This window comes from Talpa europaea, assembly GCF_964194135.1.
Source record: "Talpa europaea genome assembly, chromosome: 13".
In the NCBI taxonomy this organism is placed as follows: Eukaryota; Metazoa; Chordata; class Mammalia; order Eulipotyphla; family Talpidae; genus Talpa; species Talpa europaea.
Window position 1 is genome coordinate 37,289,255 of NC_140080.1, and position 16,866 is coordinate 37,306,120.

Here is a 16,866-nt window from a genome sequence, read left to right on the forward strand (position 1 = left end):
TGAGAGATGGGTTTTGCTGAGAAAATGATTTGATAAGATCTCCACAAGGGAGAAATGAGTTTCTGGGTTCCAGGTATGAACTCAGCACCCAGGTTTTATGTAGAAGGAAGAAGTTACGCTGTGTAATAAAGGAGTGAGAAGGAGGAGGAGAAGGTTCTGGCTAACACAGGTAAAAGGACAGGGTGAGATAAATCAAAGCTCCAGGTTTACAGGGATATTTGAGAGAAAAGTAATATATCCCTGATATGTTTCCAAGTAAAATGGATTATACAGTAGGATACGCATCTTTTCCAGGAGCAGTTAAAATGAGTCTTACCATTTTCTCAGTCTTTTTGACTTTTTAGGAGAAACTTTAAAAGTCTGAGTTAAGGATCATGAGATATTTATAGTTTTAAATTAGGAATCATCATCACATTGGCTGTTGTCACTAACAAAGATGAGAGGTGATTGATGTTCCTGTGAGACCACAGCACTGTGCTTTGTGCCATCTATAATAAAGCATTCTTTCTGTTAACCACTCAAGTTCACCGAATATACCCAGTGGAATATCATTTATTGGGGGCTTAGGTACATATACCTGCCCAGTCAGATCTGGGATAACACTGAATGAGGTGGTGGGCTTGGATAGTGTTTTCTCTATTTTAGTCAACTCATTTCCCACCCTGTCTATTCCAATAGGGCTGCAATCTGAGCTCTCCAATGTTGTTCATCTTCCTGGAGGCTTTCGCTGTATAAGGAGAGACATTTCTTATTGAGCTATCTCTCTCTCATTTTTTACATGCCCGTGGGGTTCCTTGGTTATGGAACCATAAAATCCTCAAGGTAACTGTTTATAGATGTCCTGGATATAATAAAAGTGAAGTGACTGGATGTCAGACCATAAGGAGTGGTGAGGAATGTGGCAAATGGTAAATTTATATCCTGCCTGAAGGGGACAGCTGATGCTCTGATTGCTACAAGGCAGGAAAATTGGCTAGTCTAGACAGACCTTAATTTTCAACAGAATATGCAAATTAGAAACTGAATTTTACTAATTGTATTGCATTGTTCAATTAAAAAAATGTATTTTTCTGTTCATTAGTTAATCACCCTTGGTTAAAACTTTTTTCTCTATGACCACGTAACCTACCACCGACATTTAAGATTTTGCAGGCTAAAAAAGGGAAAGGAGAATCCCTCCTTAAGTGTAGGCCTCTAGGAAGATTGTGTAAAAATCAGTCAACCCCTTCCCAGTACTAACAAAACATTGTGCTCACAAGTCTTCTGCAGCTATTGTGATAAATGTGTTGTCTCAAGTTCACAAAGCCCTTGGACTCAGGAATGAGTGGGTACGTGGGAAATAAAGTATCACCAATTTGACCTATTTCCAGCCCCATCTCTCCTTGCCTAACAAAGATCTTTTTTCCCCTATGCCGGTATATTATGTAGTTAACGGGGTGATTACCTGTGGGTTCCTATGAGTTGGCTACTCATGGGCAACTGTGATTTATTTGCTATCTGCAAATCACAGCAGAGCATTCCTTGACTACCTATGGACAATAGCCTGTATCACAAGGTAGGCCCAGGGACACCTAGGCCACTGTTGACCTGATTATGTGACTATCTCCATGGTGGTCTCAGGATAACTCTGCCTGTGATAACATCAGCACATATATTTTGATGTTGCAAATATTTCCTGATGTATGGTCATGCTGTCCCCTTCTCTGTTTCTCATAAAACTTTGTCCCAATTCCAAACCCATCTTCCGGACATTATTCCTCAGACTATTATCTCATGATCAACTTTTAGTAGCCTTTGTGTTTTTAATAAAGGACACAAGAAATGCTTAATTAGCAGAGTCTTGCCTTACAAACTACTGCATAACTGTTGTGTCCCTCATTATATTCCCACCACAAAGAAGGAACAAATATCTTTCCCAGTTCTTTATATATGGACTTTTTTTCAGAACTTCCTTACATTATAACTAGAGGAAAGTCAGTGTGTGTTCATGTTTGTGTGTGTGTGTGTAAGCACATGCAAGATCATATATACACATTATTGTTGCATAGAATTGTTTGGAAGGTATTAATCTTGGAAAAAAGTGCATAAACACTGAATATCTATCCAAATTTCCTTCCTAGTTTGGGGGTTGAAGAATGTTTTCATGAACTTCAAAGGACATAGCCTTCCCTCTTTTTGTGTTCTCCTTCCCCAGGGAAGTAGCACAACTAGTTAGGAGGCTGGGGTGAGAAGGTGTGTTTAGAGCTATAGAAAAAAAAAAAAAAACAAACTTGTAGTGAAAAGTAATAGAAGAATTTACAACTAAGGAATTCCAGACCCAGAATGAAATAAGACTGATGTTTGTAGGAATAAATCAATATATAGTCAAGTAAAAATATACCAAGTCTAGTTCCTTGTTTTGTCAGGCCATTGAGAAGTGGTTTATAGGATTTATATCAATCTCATTTTTTTTTACTTTATCAGATACTATGTCTCAGCTCTTATATACTCTTAATTCTACTGAAATCTTGTATCTAGCTAGTTAATGTGGTTTTTATTTCTGTAATAAAGTTAGAGAAATAATTAATTAGTTGCAGATGTGTGCAGATATGCTAAATAAATCTCCTGTGTTCTTTCTTTTTTAAAAAATACCTTTGAAATCTAACTTTATTGACTGTGTTATTTCTATGTCTCTGTTACTTCCATGTGTAATTTAAATAAGATGTTTTAAGTGCATTACCCTCATTTCACATGTGTCATCTATGGCAGATTAACTTCATTAGGTTTAACTCTGGTCAAATCAGCAGAATAGGCTTGTGTGTTTAAATTATTCAAGTAAAGAGATAATGCTCCAGGCATAGGTTGCCTTGAACCAGTGTATTATTTGGCCTATTTGCTCTGCTTCACTGCATGCAGACACATGATTGTTTTCTCTTAGATGACTTTTTATAATGCATTGATCTTCAACTAACATTCATCATAGGAGAATATGCAAGCGCCCATGAAATGGAATTTTGCTGTATTAATTGTAGTCCTTCTCTTAGGTGCCTGGTCTCAGATTGAATATGCATTTACCACCCATGGAGAGAGTGATACAAACTTTGGGTATGCCAGAATACCTTTCAGGCCTTAGTATGTTTTGTGTTCAAAAGTAGATTTCGTTTTCTCAGGAAATATTCAGAGCAGATACATCTGTTCATAAAGACCATTAGAGAATATAGGGCATTACTGAGGGAGAAGTCTTTAGAAGGTGTTTTTATATATTTTTTACAATAGGTAAGCTTATACCTTTTACAATAGGTAAGCTATGGAAACAACCCAAATGCCCAAAAATAGATGACTGGATCAAGAAGATGTGGTACATATACACAATGGAATTTTACTCAGCAATCAAAAAAGATAAACTCATGCCATTTGCAGCAACATGGATGGAGCTGGAAGGGATCATACTCAGTAAAATAAGCCAGAAAGAAAAAGAAAAATACCAGATGGTCTCACTCATGGCAGGAATTTAGAAGATACTTTTGGGGGGCCTCCTTGGTGGTTCAAAGGGTTCAGATACAACCTATGAAGCTATCCACAGCCATTATTGCTCGAGTTCAATCCCCAGCCAGGAAGCTACCCACATGGCGCAGCAGACCTCTCCTGACTTGCCCACTGCTCCCGTTAGCAGTGTATTTCAGTCGATCTGCCCGTTCTGTTCCCCACTCTGTCTCTAGTGAATCTTCTCAGCCCCCGCACCACTGGCCTGTACCCCAGTTCCTGTGTGCATAAATAAATAAATCTTTAGAAGATACTTTTGGGGGTATCTTTAAGGCCATCATTGTAATAATTTAGAGACAGGGAGTTTATTAGGAGTTCTGGGTGACATGGTACTACACAGAATATAGTTGCTTTATAATAATAATAATAATAACAATTTTTCAGATAGTTTTCTTTGTACAGGTATGACAGTAAATACCAGTGTGGAACTATTCATTCATTCTTTTTAAAGTTTCACAAAGACAGCCCCTATAAAATACACCAAATAAAATTTACCCCTATGCTTAGTGTCTGATATTAAGAATTTGAGCTAGGATGAATCAATAGTTTTAGCTTCAAAAGTTGTCTTCAAATCAAATGAAATATAGGTAGAAGAATAAATCAACCAATGAAGTGTTTCCAATTCTTATATGTACTGCATCATAAGTCAATATATATATATATATATATATAATTTTCTAATTTTCCTCACATACAAACTCTATGATCCAGCATTGTGCCAGTTTTCTGCATAAATGCTTTTGTGAGTGTAGTTTCCCCTGCCTAGAGTGCTGTACACTAGACTTCATCTTTACAACCCAGTGTCCACATCAGCAATTACAGGAAGCCTTCCTGGGTCCCATGCCCCTCTTCTCTGCTGGCACATTTAAGCTCATCTTACAGAATTTACTACAGTTAATTGCTTAATAAACATGCATTGAATGAAAGAATATTGAATAAATACGTTGACTTTCTCCACTATTAAACTCCAAGAAAACTGGAAATGTATCTTACTCATATCCACATATCCAACAACCATGCCTAAAATACAGTAGATTCACAGCAGGCAAGTGAATAACGGGTTGTCTGTTTTGGAAGGGACGTTGTATATCTTCACATATCTCTGTTTTTACTCTGAGGTCCTTGATGGCTTTTACTTCAGAATTTGCATATGCTGTTTTTTGGAGGTGCACTGAGTTTTTCAAGGTACAGTTTCTGCTTGGATTAGAAAATAGCTGACAGTGAAGCCCCTACTAAACTTTCACATTCTGTCTGGTGCATATCTGGTGCATTGTTTCATATGTTATTTCCTTTCTGTTCCAAGCACTCCAAATCCCTGGGTAGGTAACATTGGGTTGTTTTTCTTACTGTGCTGTGATGAAATAGCTTTGGCACTTTACCTCTACCCTCACCCTTCTTTACTGTTACCTCCACAGAGAACCAGAAACCATCAGATTCACTTTCCACAGATAAATGGGACCATTTCACCTTCCCTGGTGTCTCGCACATAAGTTTGAAAAAAAGCAGAAGAAAGCACAGTTGAAGAGAACCTAGGGGCTCTCTTAAATGATAAATGAGGATTGAGAAAATTGCCCACCTTACCTGTAAACTGTACTTGCTGGGCAAGTTGAGAAATTAAACTGCCATCTTTCATCCCATGGAGCTGAGATTTCTCAGCAGTCAGAGCTGCCATCTTGACCTTTCTTCTCACTTTTTGTTGAGTTATTCATTCCCCAACTCAGCTTCTTTTACTTGAAATATTCAGATCTACCTTTTTTCACTGAATGGATCCTTGCTTTCTCCCCAGCATTTTTCGCATGCCACTGAACTGCATCATGTGTTAATAAGCTTTTTACTGTGCTAAATTGCTTTGTTTCTGTAGCTGATTTGAAGGCAAAAAGGCCCTAGAGGGTGAAGGGGGTGGGGGAAACATTCTAAAGTAATTAGAATGATTACAGCAGCTGAAAACATTGCTTTCCTAAAACTGCTATATTTTCTCAGGAGGAATATATTTTTTCTTTACAATAGCCCATGAGGCTCCAGGATCAGTGTTTGCAGAGCAAATGGTGGTTGGTGGTTTTTCATTGGCGACTTGAATGAGGGTCGTGCATTTGAATTTTTCAAATGCTTTTTTATGACTACTTTAGGATTCCCTTGTTCATCCCATATCGGGTTTCTGTATGTAATCTGCCTTCATGAGCATATGAATTTGAGACTTAGCAGCAAACCTCATTGGTTTAAAAAGCAATCAATCTAATGATAAATATGTAAAAATCTGTGCATTAAAAGTGGTGAGTTATAGAAAACTTTTTTTTTTAATCAGAAAAACCAAAATAGTCAATTTGGCCATCATGAATTGACAGTTATGGAAAGAATATTTCTTTAATCAAGTATTAGTCCTTATAAAGCAGGACTTTTTTCCCCGCCAGGGATAAAAATTGGTTTGATTTCAAACTGAGTAGAAGCCAGTGAAATGGTAGAGGACTTTAGATGGACTTTCGATAATTCTATTTTTCTATCCTCTGGCATGCTCTCCCCTGCTGATCACATGGCACATGATGGCTTATTTCTGAACCAAGTCAAACCTGTCCAGAATGGGTGCCTGTCATTTCTTTCTAGTGGACATACAAATTCTAGCACTTTTTGGTAGCCTTGCCAATGTGAACAGCTGGTAAAGAGACAAAGGTAAGGCTTCAGAACTGGAGGCTGAGGAAGAGGGTACAAAAGCAATTTGTCAGCCCATGCTTGAAATTCCTTCTGTTTTCTCCTTCAGATGTCTGCATCACTGTTTTCTCCTTCAGATGTCTGCATCACTAGTACCTCACAGTGAGGTTTTCACAATGACATTTTTTTTGTGTGTGTGCAGACTAAATGCTACTAACCTAATGAAATTTGATGGTAATTGTGGTCAATTTGGGGTGTGTTAGTTCTGTTTTCCAGTTTTTGTTTTCAAGTGATACTCCTTGACTGCTGTTTAAAGTGTTAGAAGATAATCAGGTATGTAAAATAAGATAACATCTAAAGTGAGAGTTAATATAATTGTAGGGTGAACCCTTTCATGGAACAAAATGTATGTATTTTGTGATCTCTGTTTTGACGTTTAGGAGCTTATTTCCATTGAGTCTCATTTCTGGACACTCAGATAGTGGAACATAATATTTTGCATTTGGGCTAAAGGGGATGATGTCTGCAGCTGGGAATAAATAATGAACTCATAAATCATAACTCCTTTCACAGTTTATTGTAAAATAATAGTATATGAACTTAAAACCACTTTTATTGATTATAGTTGTCACTAAGGGGAAATGTTGATTGAGTCTATATCCTTGCAATAAAATATAAGGTGCACAAATTCAGAAAAATATTTTCATTTACTTGTATTTGCTGATGACATTAGTCAACATAATATCAACCAGTTATTGATAATAGAATTGTAATAAGAACATGCCAGCAATAGTGCTCATGTTATAGAGCAGTGTTGTTCCTGCTCAAATCATGTTAGGGTGTGTGTGGGGATGGGGGAGAAGTCCCTCAAAATGAAGCGTTTTCTTAAGAGTGGGGTACTCACCATTTTCTATGTGGGTCTGGTACAAGCATTTATTTATTTAAATTTTTTTATTAATTTTTTCTTACATCATTGTAGTCCCCGTAGTTTTCCTGCCACTGTATCACCTATGAACCATCACCATAGTCCCTTGTGTTCTTCCCTCCCTTGTTTTACCCTCCCTCCTGACCCCTGCTTTGCTGTATGCCTCATTTCTACGGTCAGTTTGCTAGTTTTGAGTTTTTCTTAACCTTTGGTTTGGTTTCTCTATATTCCACATATAAGTGAGACCATTCAGTATTTATCTTCACCTTCTGACTAATTTCAACTAGCGTTAATCCCTTCTAGTTCATCCATGTTGCAACAAATGGCATGAGTTTATCTTTTTTGATCACTGAGTAATATTCCATTGTATAAATATACCACAATTTTTTGATCCATTTGTCTATTTGGGGATATTTGCATTTACTTTGAAAAGGCATCAAGGTTGCCTTTGAAAAGTTTCACATTATCATATGCTCTTTATTAAAAATATTCAATGTGGATAGTGAGACTGAGCTGTCTTTGGGATTTTAAAGATTGTTTTTATCAGGTTGTCACATCATCTACCTGTCACTGAGAAAATAACTCTAGAAATGTGTATAGAATACGATAAAATGAATTTGTCTACTAGATTGGCAGAAAGGCTCAGTTAAGAGCAATGCAAATACTTTTTAATCTGTTCCACAGAGCTGAATGTTGTTGACTTTCCATCTCAATTATTGTAAAAAGGCTCTGTAGTGAATTCATTATAAAAAAGGGGTCCCTCAAATATTCTGAATGGCATTTCCACCTCTGAAGCATCCTGGTGGCACAGTAACAAAATTCCAGCAATCCCCAATACCTTGGTGAAGTTAGTGGCAGGAGGAGTTTTTTGAGCATATGTTTCTGGAGACTGCAGGCATTGTAGACAGATCATGATTGGTGATTAGAGATTGATGCATTTGTTTTGTTCTTGAGTTATTATCGACCACTCCTTGGTGTTATGGCCACACTTTCCTCTCTGCTTTACACCACTTCTTATTTTTTTCACCCTGTGTTTGGCCATATAACTGTAGTCCATTGTACATGCTCAGAACCCATTTACTAAATAAATGAATATGGGTGTTTATGAGGGCCAAGGGAACGTATCTTCATATATTCCTTAGATTTTTTAGCTTAATAAAGTTCTTATAAGAGATCTTCAGTTAGTATATAGTGGATGAGGAAAGAAAAGAATAAAATTGACACATTTCAAAGTGCTTTTGAATCATTATTTGGAGGGAAAAAAAGAAACACCATTCCTCAAAGAAATATAACTAATCATGATTTCTCAGCCCATGTCTGCTGAATGAAATTAATGTGTATGAAAGTATTTGTAAGCTGTAAAGGAGTATTGTTATCACAAAAGATAACTTCAGACACACCCAAAGTAAAATAGCTTACACCTGTAGATCCTTTTACCAATTGCAATGTACTTCATATATATAGTTTCCCTATCAGGTTTCTCACAAACCTCATGAGGGTGCTATTTTGTTATCTCCATTTTACAAATGAAGAAACAGGTTCGTGAGACATCACTGGTTTGGGGTTGTATATTTAATAGTGAAATCAAGGCTGAGGGTCCTTTTCTGAATCTAGATCTATACTCCTTCTTTATACTAGAACAGATATCTCAGGGTATTAGTCTTTTTTTCAATGAGTAATGGTACTTCTTACTTCTTCGAAGAGTGAAGAAAGAAGTGGATTTTCCTTTGCTTTATCAGAAAGGAAATCCACCAAACCCCAGGTTTTGTAGCTATACCTGAGTCTTGGGCTTGGCAATGTGATTTCTGGTGAGAGCTGAAGGATTAAAGCGCTCAGGAGTATGAGAATTTCAGTCACTCATATGAATGACTTTGTAAGTGTGCCTTTCAAAGTAGATTTCTTGACTACTTGAAACATGACCAGCAAGAAATTTCCCATCAAGTAGGTACAACTCCTCAGTCTAGCCTATAAGGAGTGCAGGTACTTCAGAAACAATCCTATATATTAGGAATTGGTTAATAATCTCTACCCCTTTATTTAATCAATCAGCATTTTTGGCATCAAAGAGGCTTAGTAACTTTCCTAAGGACAGAACACTAATGAGTACTTGTACTCTCTCCATTGCTTTTTTCCTTTTTATTTTTTTACATCAAATGTTATTTAGAACACATTGTTATTAATCAGAAAAATAAGTCAGATTTCAATTTTGGAACAAACTTGTAAAATAAATTAATTTCTTTTGTGTCATTGCTTTCCTTTTGTTGCCAGTTGTTACTTTTTCATTTATAAATTCACTCTGAATGTTGTCTTTGATTTAATACACTTTTTTGAGATTTTATACTCAACTTTAGGATTATTAGAGAGTTGGATACCTTAGAATATCTTTCATTCAGTGCAGAAGAAAACTTCCATTTTAGCCCTAGAAATGAAATTCACACAAGAAGTCTTAGCTGACTATGCCTATAGGAAGGTCTCCCTTTACATTTTAGCCTTTATGATTTAGCCTTTATGGTTTTAGCCTTTATGGTTTTAGCCTTCATAGCCTTTATGATTGTTTCTAAGTATATGTAGGTATATGTAGCCTGCTACTCCCTTTCTTCTTCCCTACCGTGTTGAGCAGTAGCAACATGGGGAAAAATACTCACTCAACAAATAATTATTGAACACCTACAATGTTTGCGACACACAGTGCAAGACACAAGAAATGCATCAGAGTGAACTAAATAGAGACCTCATTCTCATATTATTTTTATTTGGATAGATAAGATAAATAAAAAATAAAAATCAAAGAAAGATGTAAACATGCATGAATATATGTGTGAATATTTGTGTATATATGAGCATATGGATGTGAGTAAATGCCATAGAGAAAAATAAAGCTAGTTATGCAATTTGCAGCAACATGGATGGCACTGGAAGGGGTCATGCTCAGCGAAATAAGCCAAAAAGAAAAAGAAAAATACCGGATGGTCTCACTCATAGCAGGAATCTAGAAAACTTAAATAAGGGACCAGGAAAAAGAATAACTATAAGAAAGAAAATATCAAAATCAACAAACAACTATGAACCAGAGATACTCTATGGGGGGTAGGGGGCAGGGAGGGGAGGGATTGGGGTCAAAATAAGGGGGTTGCAATTGTATGGGGAATGTAAAATAAAATTTATTATAAAAAAAAAAATGGTGGGGAATAGGGCTTCCCCTGGTGGCGCAATGGTTGAGCGCTGGGCTGCGAAGCTGCCCGCAGCCTCTGCAGCGCTGGTTGAATCCCCGCTGGTTGAATCCCCCCTGGTTGAATCCCCGCTGGTTGAATCCCTGGCCACCACAGGCAAGGGTCCCACATGGCACGCAGACCTCTCCTGCCATGCCCGCTGCTCCCCTCAGCAGTGTATTTCCTCCGTATGCCTGATCTGTTCCCTGCTCTGGCTCTGGTGAATTCTCACCCTCTTGCGCGTCTGACTGTACCCAGTACTTATAAATCTTAAAAAAAAAAGAAAAAAAGAAAAAAAAAAAGAAAAAAAGAATTGTGGGGAATAGCTTTCCGCCCACTTGTGTCTATACAAGCATTTTTTGATTTCCTTTTTTATAGAATAAACCTGCCCTTTAGGATATTAAAAAAAGAATGACGGGGAATAATAGACAGGTATGGACTTTCTTACAAGAGTCATGGGGGACCCCTCTGAGAACTAGAGGAAATCAGCTTCTGGGTAATTCCCTTCCCAAAAGGCAAGTCCCCTCTGGAGTTGCCTAGTGCAGCAAACTCGGTGGGTTCCAGGGTAGATGGGCATTTCACTCTGTGAGCAATTCGTTATAAGGAAATGATTGTCAAAGGCAAAAATCATCATGTAATGAACTGCCAGGAGAAATGTAAGAAGTATGTATAGGGTGTGATAAATACATGTGCTGATAAAAAGTATCTTGATTATATCACAATGTCCTTTCTATTGGTTATGATGTTTTAAGGTCAGAAGTGATTTGATCCTTTCTCTGTTTTGGAGAAAGAAAAGTTAGTGCTTCTTTATACTATAGGTCTCAGTGAATTTTTTGTTTTAATTTTTAAAAATTGTATCTTTTATTGGGGTAACATTGGTGTGTATAACAGTGTACATAATTTGGAGATACAGGTTCACAACTCTTTAGATGTATGTTACCACACCACACCCACCACCAACGTATCCATAATCCTCCACCATGGTTGAAAAATTGGGGTCCCCTCCCCAGTTTTTCCTTCCCCAACCTTCCCTCTCTGGCAGCCTCAATTCTACAGTGAGATTTCCAGGGTTTGTTTTAACTTAGCTTTGTCTGTTCATTTGTTTTATTTCTTTATATTCTACATGTGAATGAAATTATCCAGTATTTGTCTTTCACCTTCTGACTTATTCTGCTATTGCTGGAGCAATGACCTAATTAAAATCAAATTTCAGTGTGTAGACTCTCTCTGATTATGCACTGTCTTCTACAGAGCCTCTTGAGAATATTCATTACCTAATCTCATATATTAAAAATCCTTTCGTCAAGGCTAATGAATCTTATCATTTATCTCTGAAGCAAGTGGCTACACACATTTAATATTTTATGCTGCTCTTTTATATGGATATGAATGGGATTATAGCCAATCTAACTATTTAGTATAGTTCTCTGTATATATGATAAGTTATCACGACTGTGTGACCAGCCAAGTGGATTTCCTTGTTTTTAGTTCAGCCCTGCCTAACAGTGATTTAAAATCGTTTTAAGAACAAGGAGAAATATGCAGTAGGGCACCATATGGCAGGAACTGAAAATGTTGTATTCAAAGGAAAAGGAAAAGGTTGGAGGTGGAACCCCTGGGGATAGGGAGCGAGGAAGAAGGTGTTACTCTAACTGGTGTTGGAAGGGCAGTGTGTGTACACCGAGTTTTGGAAGCAGAGCTCAATTTTACAGTGACTGCCAATTCAGTTATGAAACCATTAAATAAATTCATGAGAACTCCTCAAATAGGCTGTAAGTGTTCTTCTTAAGCCAGGATTGAGTTGCTAGACACAGCTCTGAAACAATTGTGATGTTTATCTGTGTGTTCTCATCCTCTTTTCTCTTTGCCCTCTCCTTTCTCTCCTTTGGTGTTTCTTTCTGTGTCAAGGTAATTGGTGTCTTTATGAGTCTCCTCTTCCCCTGACCCTCAACAATTACTGCTCATTTCTTCCCTCCATCTTCTCCAATGGGATTCCACTCAGACCTGCCCTGCATTTCTGCCATAATCCTTACTCTCATTAAAACATAAGCCTCCTGACTCCATTTCCAGCCAATCTGGATTTTGTATCATACGCAGCCTCTGGCATGAAGTAAGAGCTCAAAATATGTATCTTGAATAAATATGGTGAAAGCTTAATATGTATTTCATAAATTCTCCTCAGAAACATGCCTTGGCATGATCTAAAGGTGGAGATTTCAAGGTCCTTAGAGATAGCAGGAGAGTATATTTATAAAGCTGAACCCTTGATGAAGTTCTTCTTTTGCACAATCAATCCCTTTGGGCTGAGATTCTGAAATGCGTAGTGGAACTGAAGGTCATCCTCTGCATATCTGTTCAGAATCTGGCTCAGGTGTTATATTAATAATTTTCTTTTCATTAACACTGTCCCCACATGAATACTTCCAAGGCTGACCTTCTCCAATTGAAAGACAGGATAGCATGTGGAAAGTGAAGCAGATGTACAGTCAGAATCTCTCATTCACGTTCTGGCTCTGCCTCTTGCTAGCTGTATGGTATTGGATGAGTCTCTTCATTTCTCTAAGCTTCTGTTTTTGTCACTGTAAAATGGTAACTTTGCTGAATGACCTGCTTGCTCTGAATTTGAAGGATCATTTTTCATACTGGATGTGAGTCTTCTTTAGAAACTCCAAAGTATAGACAAAGACATAAAGTCATCTTCACCTTAAATCCCCGTGTAGTGACTTTCTGATGTACACATGTTGACTAATTTGCTGATCTTTATTAGACATTAGTTGTAGAATTGTGCTGAGCTTACTTATTCATGTAGTACATGAGTACCTACTGTATGGAATGTACTGTGCTGGATGGATGGTGGGAGAAAACCTGCATTATCCTTTCCCTTGGAGAATTTGCAGAGGGAGAAAGATATTAATAAACATTTAAGTTAAGTATATAATTATGAATTTATAACTAAAACATGTTAATTGCTGTTAAAAAAAAACAAGATCTGTGAGAGAAATATGATGGCATGTAAAAGTCTGGTACTGAAATGAGTGGAAATAAGCCAGGTCATGGATGGGGGAAGGGTGCAGAGGTCTAACATTCAGATAAAACTTCGTAAGTTCAGGAAACTTCAAGAATACCAGTGTGACTGCTTGGATGAGGTATGGTGGATAGTGAAAGTGTTTTGGATGGACCAAATGGTGGGTGAAAGGAGAAGATGTGGATGTAGGCAGAATTAACATTTTTATTTTAATTTTAATTATTTTAAACTGAGGTAACCTTGGGGTATCCCCATCAAGTATTACCACTATAGTACATCCACCACCAACTCACCCGTATTCCACCACCACAGACTATTATGCCTCCCTCCCTCCCTGTTCTTCCCCTTCCCTATACCCTTTGTGTCTCAGTTCTGTAGTCAGCAGTCAAGGCTTAGTTTATTAGCTTATCTTCATCTGACTATTAATGTAGCTACTTTATATTACACATGTTAGTGACACAAGCTGACATTTATCTTTTTATTTCTGACTTATTTCACTATTCACTTATTTCCCTTCAGACTCCATCCATGTTGCAGCAAATAGCATGAGGTTATCTTTTTTGACTTCTGAGTAGTATTCCATTGTGTATATATACCACATCTTTAAAATCCACTCCTCTGTTCTGGGACACTTAGGTTGTTTTCATAGTTTAGCTATAGTATATAGTGCTGCAATAAGCATGGAAGTGCAAGTTTCCTTTTGAATTAGTGCTTTTAATTTTATAGGCAAGATTTAGATTATGGTATGTCTTGTATAAGTTGGAGTGTATGTTCAGTGCAGTCATGAAGGGCATTGAAGCTTTAACTTGATAGAGTTCTATATTTACATAAATAACAAACACACCTCACTCTCTGAATGCTGTGTGATTGGATTAGAGATGAACTTGTGTGTCTATTGGCACACTGGCTATGAGTTCATTGCAGTAGTCCTGGCAAGAAATGGGGGTGATTGTGTTGTCATCACACATCTGTTGCTCCACCTCATATTTCCAGCTTTCCTTTTTCTAGAAACTCCATAAAATTTCATTCCTCAATTCCTTTTAAAATTAGCTATGGGGGCCTCCCTGGTGGCATAAGAGGTTACATGCAGCACTTGAAGCTATTGGCAGCCACTGCAGCATAAGTTCCGTCACTGGCCAGGGAGGTGACCCACATGGCACAGCAGACCTCTCTTGACTTACCTGCTGCTCCCCTTAGCAGTGTATTTCAGTAGATCTGCCTGTTCTGCTCCCCACTCTGTCTCTGGTGAGTCCTCTCACCCCCCACACCTCTGGCCTATACTCCAGTTCTTACATGCATAAATAAATAAATCTTAAAAAATAAAGTTAGCTATGAACTTTTAAAAAATTCTTTGATCAGTGAAACAATCCTCACTTGTGCCACTTCTGGATAGAAAGTTTAAAATATGTATCTGCTTTTCTGTGTTGCCAATCTTCCTCCTTGATGTTGGTGGGAACAGAGGTTCACATGACACTTCCATCAATGTGGGCTCCTGAGTGACTAATGATGAACAGAATGTCCCTACTTATGAATAATGAACATGGTGAGTGTGAAGAATAGACCTTTGTTCTGTACTGAACCACTGAGATTTGGGGGTTGCTTGCTTGTTATTGCAACAGAAAGTGCCTTGACTGGTATACTGCTGACACATAAGCATACTAATTCATATTCAAATTTTAATTTTTACAAATATGTTGATACTGTAATGATTGGTCCATTTGAATTCTGTTAGTGGAAATACAGCTCATTTTGTTGCCCTTGTTTTATATTTGGATTCAGAGCAACATTCATTAGTGAAATGTATCAATATCTTGGTAGTTTTAGGAGAACACTTTCATGTCTTTTGTAATTGTTTCAGTTACATCCCTTACTCATTTTCATTTATATATTGTTCAAAACAGAGAAGAAAAAGGCTAACAGATAGAAGTCAAACAGGAAGTTTGAATTGCTGTATTTTCAATTTTTTTTTCTAATATGGTGGTGAATTTGTGTGTTTCTTTATGTGTCTATTTTTAAAACTCTTACAAAATACCTTTTTATTCCTGTGTCATTCTTGCTCAATTTAGGCAAGAAGTATAGTTTTGGGAATTCAAATATGTGTTCTTAGTCTGTTTCACCTACTCAGTGCGTGCATGTGTGTGTGTGTACATATACATATACACAAATGATGTACGTATATGTGCATGCAAATATAGTTCATGTTTATTTTATTTATGTAAATACATACATACATATATATATATATATATATATATGCACATGCTAAGTTGGTTCTTTCCTGACACCTGCGTGCTTATTTTCTTACCCACTTATCATCCATGCTACTGTAGTGAGTAGGCTGTGTATTTAAAGTATTGGCCCATTCCCTAGCAACCTGCATACTGGGGTTTAAATGGCTTGTAGGCTTCAACAAGAACAGGAAGAGTTAATTGCTGTCTTTATTTTGTTGGGAGAGGCAGCTTTCATTTCACATTGATTTTTTGCATTCTCTGTGCCAATTTGCGACAGCTTGTTTCGCAGCCCCACATTTGTTTAAAGCTCTTGAACAGACTGATTCTATTTTTTTTTCCCCCATGATTATTTTTTTTTTAACTTAGGAGAACATGGCTTTGCACGTGGTTGGGAACCCAGATAAGCTTCTCTCTCTCTGGAGACTGTGATTGGCAGCTCCCCCTGTCGTGCAGATGTGAAATGAGGAAAGCTAATTTTCCCATCCACTTTCTAGTTTCCATTACTATCTGTCATTTTACATTGGTGCTCATTACACCCATCTTCTTGCCAGATGGAAATCTGCCTACTCACTGGGTGTCTATTTTCTGCCACTCATGGATCATGACAATGTCAGACAATATGTCAGTGAACTCCTTTCAATATCCTTTTTTTTTGCACTGGAGAGATTGGTGACATTATATAAAATGCTTGATATCAGCAGGCAATGCCTTCATGTTATTTGTTAGCAAAGGAGAGGCAAGGCCAGAAAGTCCAGCTACCTTGAGAAGAGTTGCCCATGATACCAGAAGAGAGAGATAATGTTGGCAACACAAATGAATCATTTTGTGGCCATGGCTAATTCCCCAAAACTGAACTGGAGTGACTCATGACCCATGTGAACAACTGAAGTGTTGACATGTCCCCAACTAAGAGTAGAGTCCTGTTCTCGATGAGACATCAGTCACAGCTGGAAACCAGACTTAGCTTAACCCAGTGGGTCTCAAAGTGTGCCCTGGAGTAGAATTATCAGTATCACATGGGACTTGTTGGAAATGCAGATTCCCAGGCTCCACTCCAGCCCTACTGAATCAGAATTTTTGGGAGTGGGGCTCAGCAATGGTTGTGTTAAGAGCCTCCCCAAATGATTCTGATCCTCTCTAAGGTTTTAGATGCACTGAAAAACGAAGTGGATATTGGCAAATCGATGCAGTCATCGCAGTGTTACTCAAATAATAACATTTAATGGATTTGGTTGTTTCAGTTATCTTTTCTTTTTATGTATAGGCATGGGGAGAGGATATTTTTGTGTTTGATATACTGAGCCAAATAAC

The 16,866-nt window shown here is 37.6% G+C and overlaps 1 protein-coding gene across 1 annotated transcript in view; it reads left to right on the top strand.

Annotated features, from left to right (window-relative positions):
- KCTD16 (potassium channel tetramerization domain containing 16) overlaps positions 1-16,866 on the top strand; it is a gene marked incomplete at both ends in the record, with an annotated part of 273,222 nt that overhangs the window by 178,730 nt on the left and 77,626 nt on the right. The window lies entirely within an intron of this gene.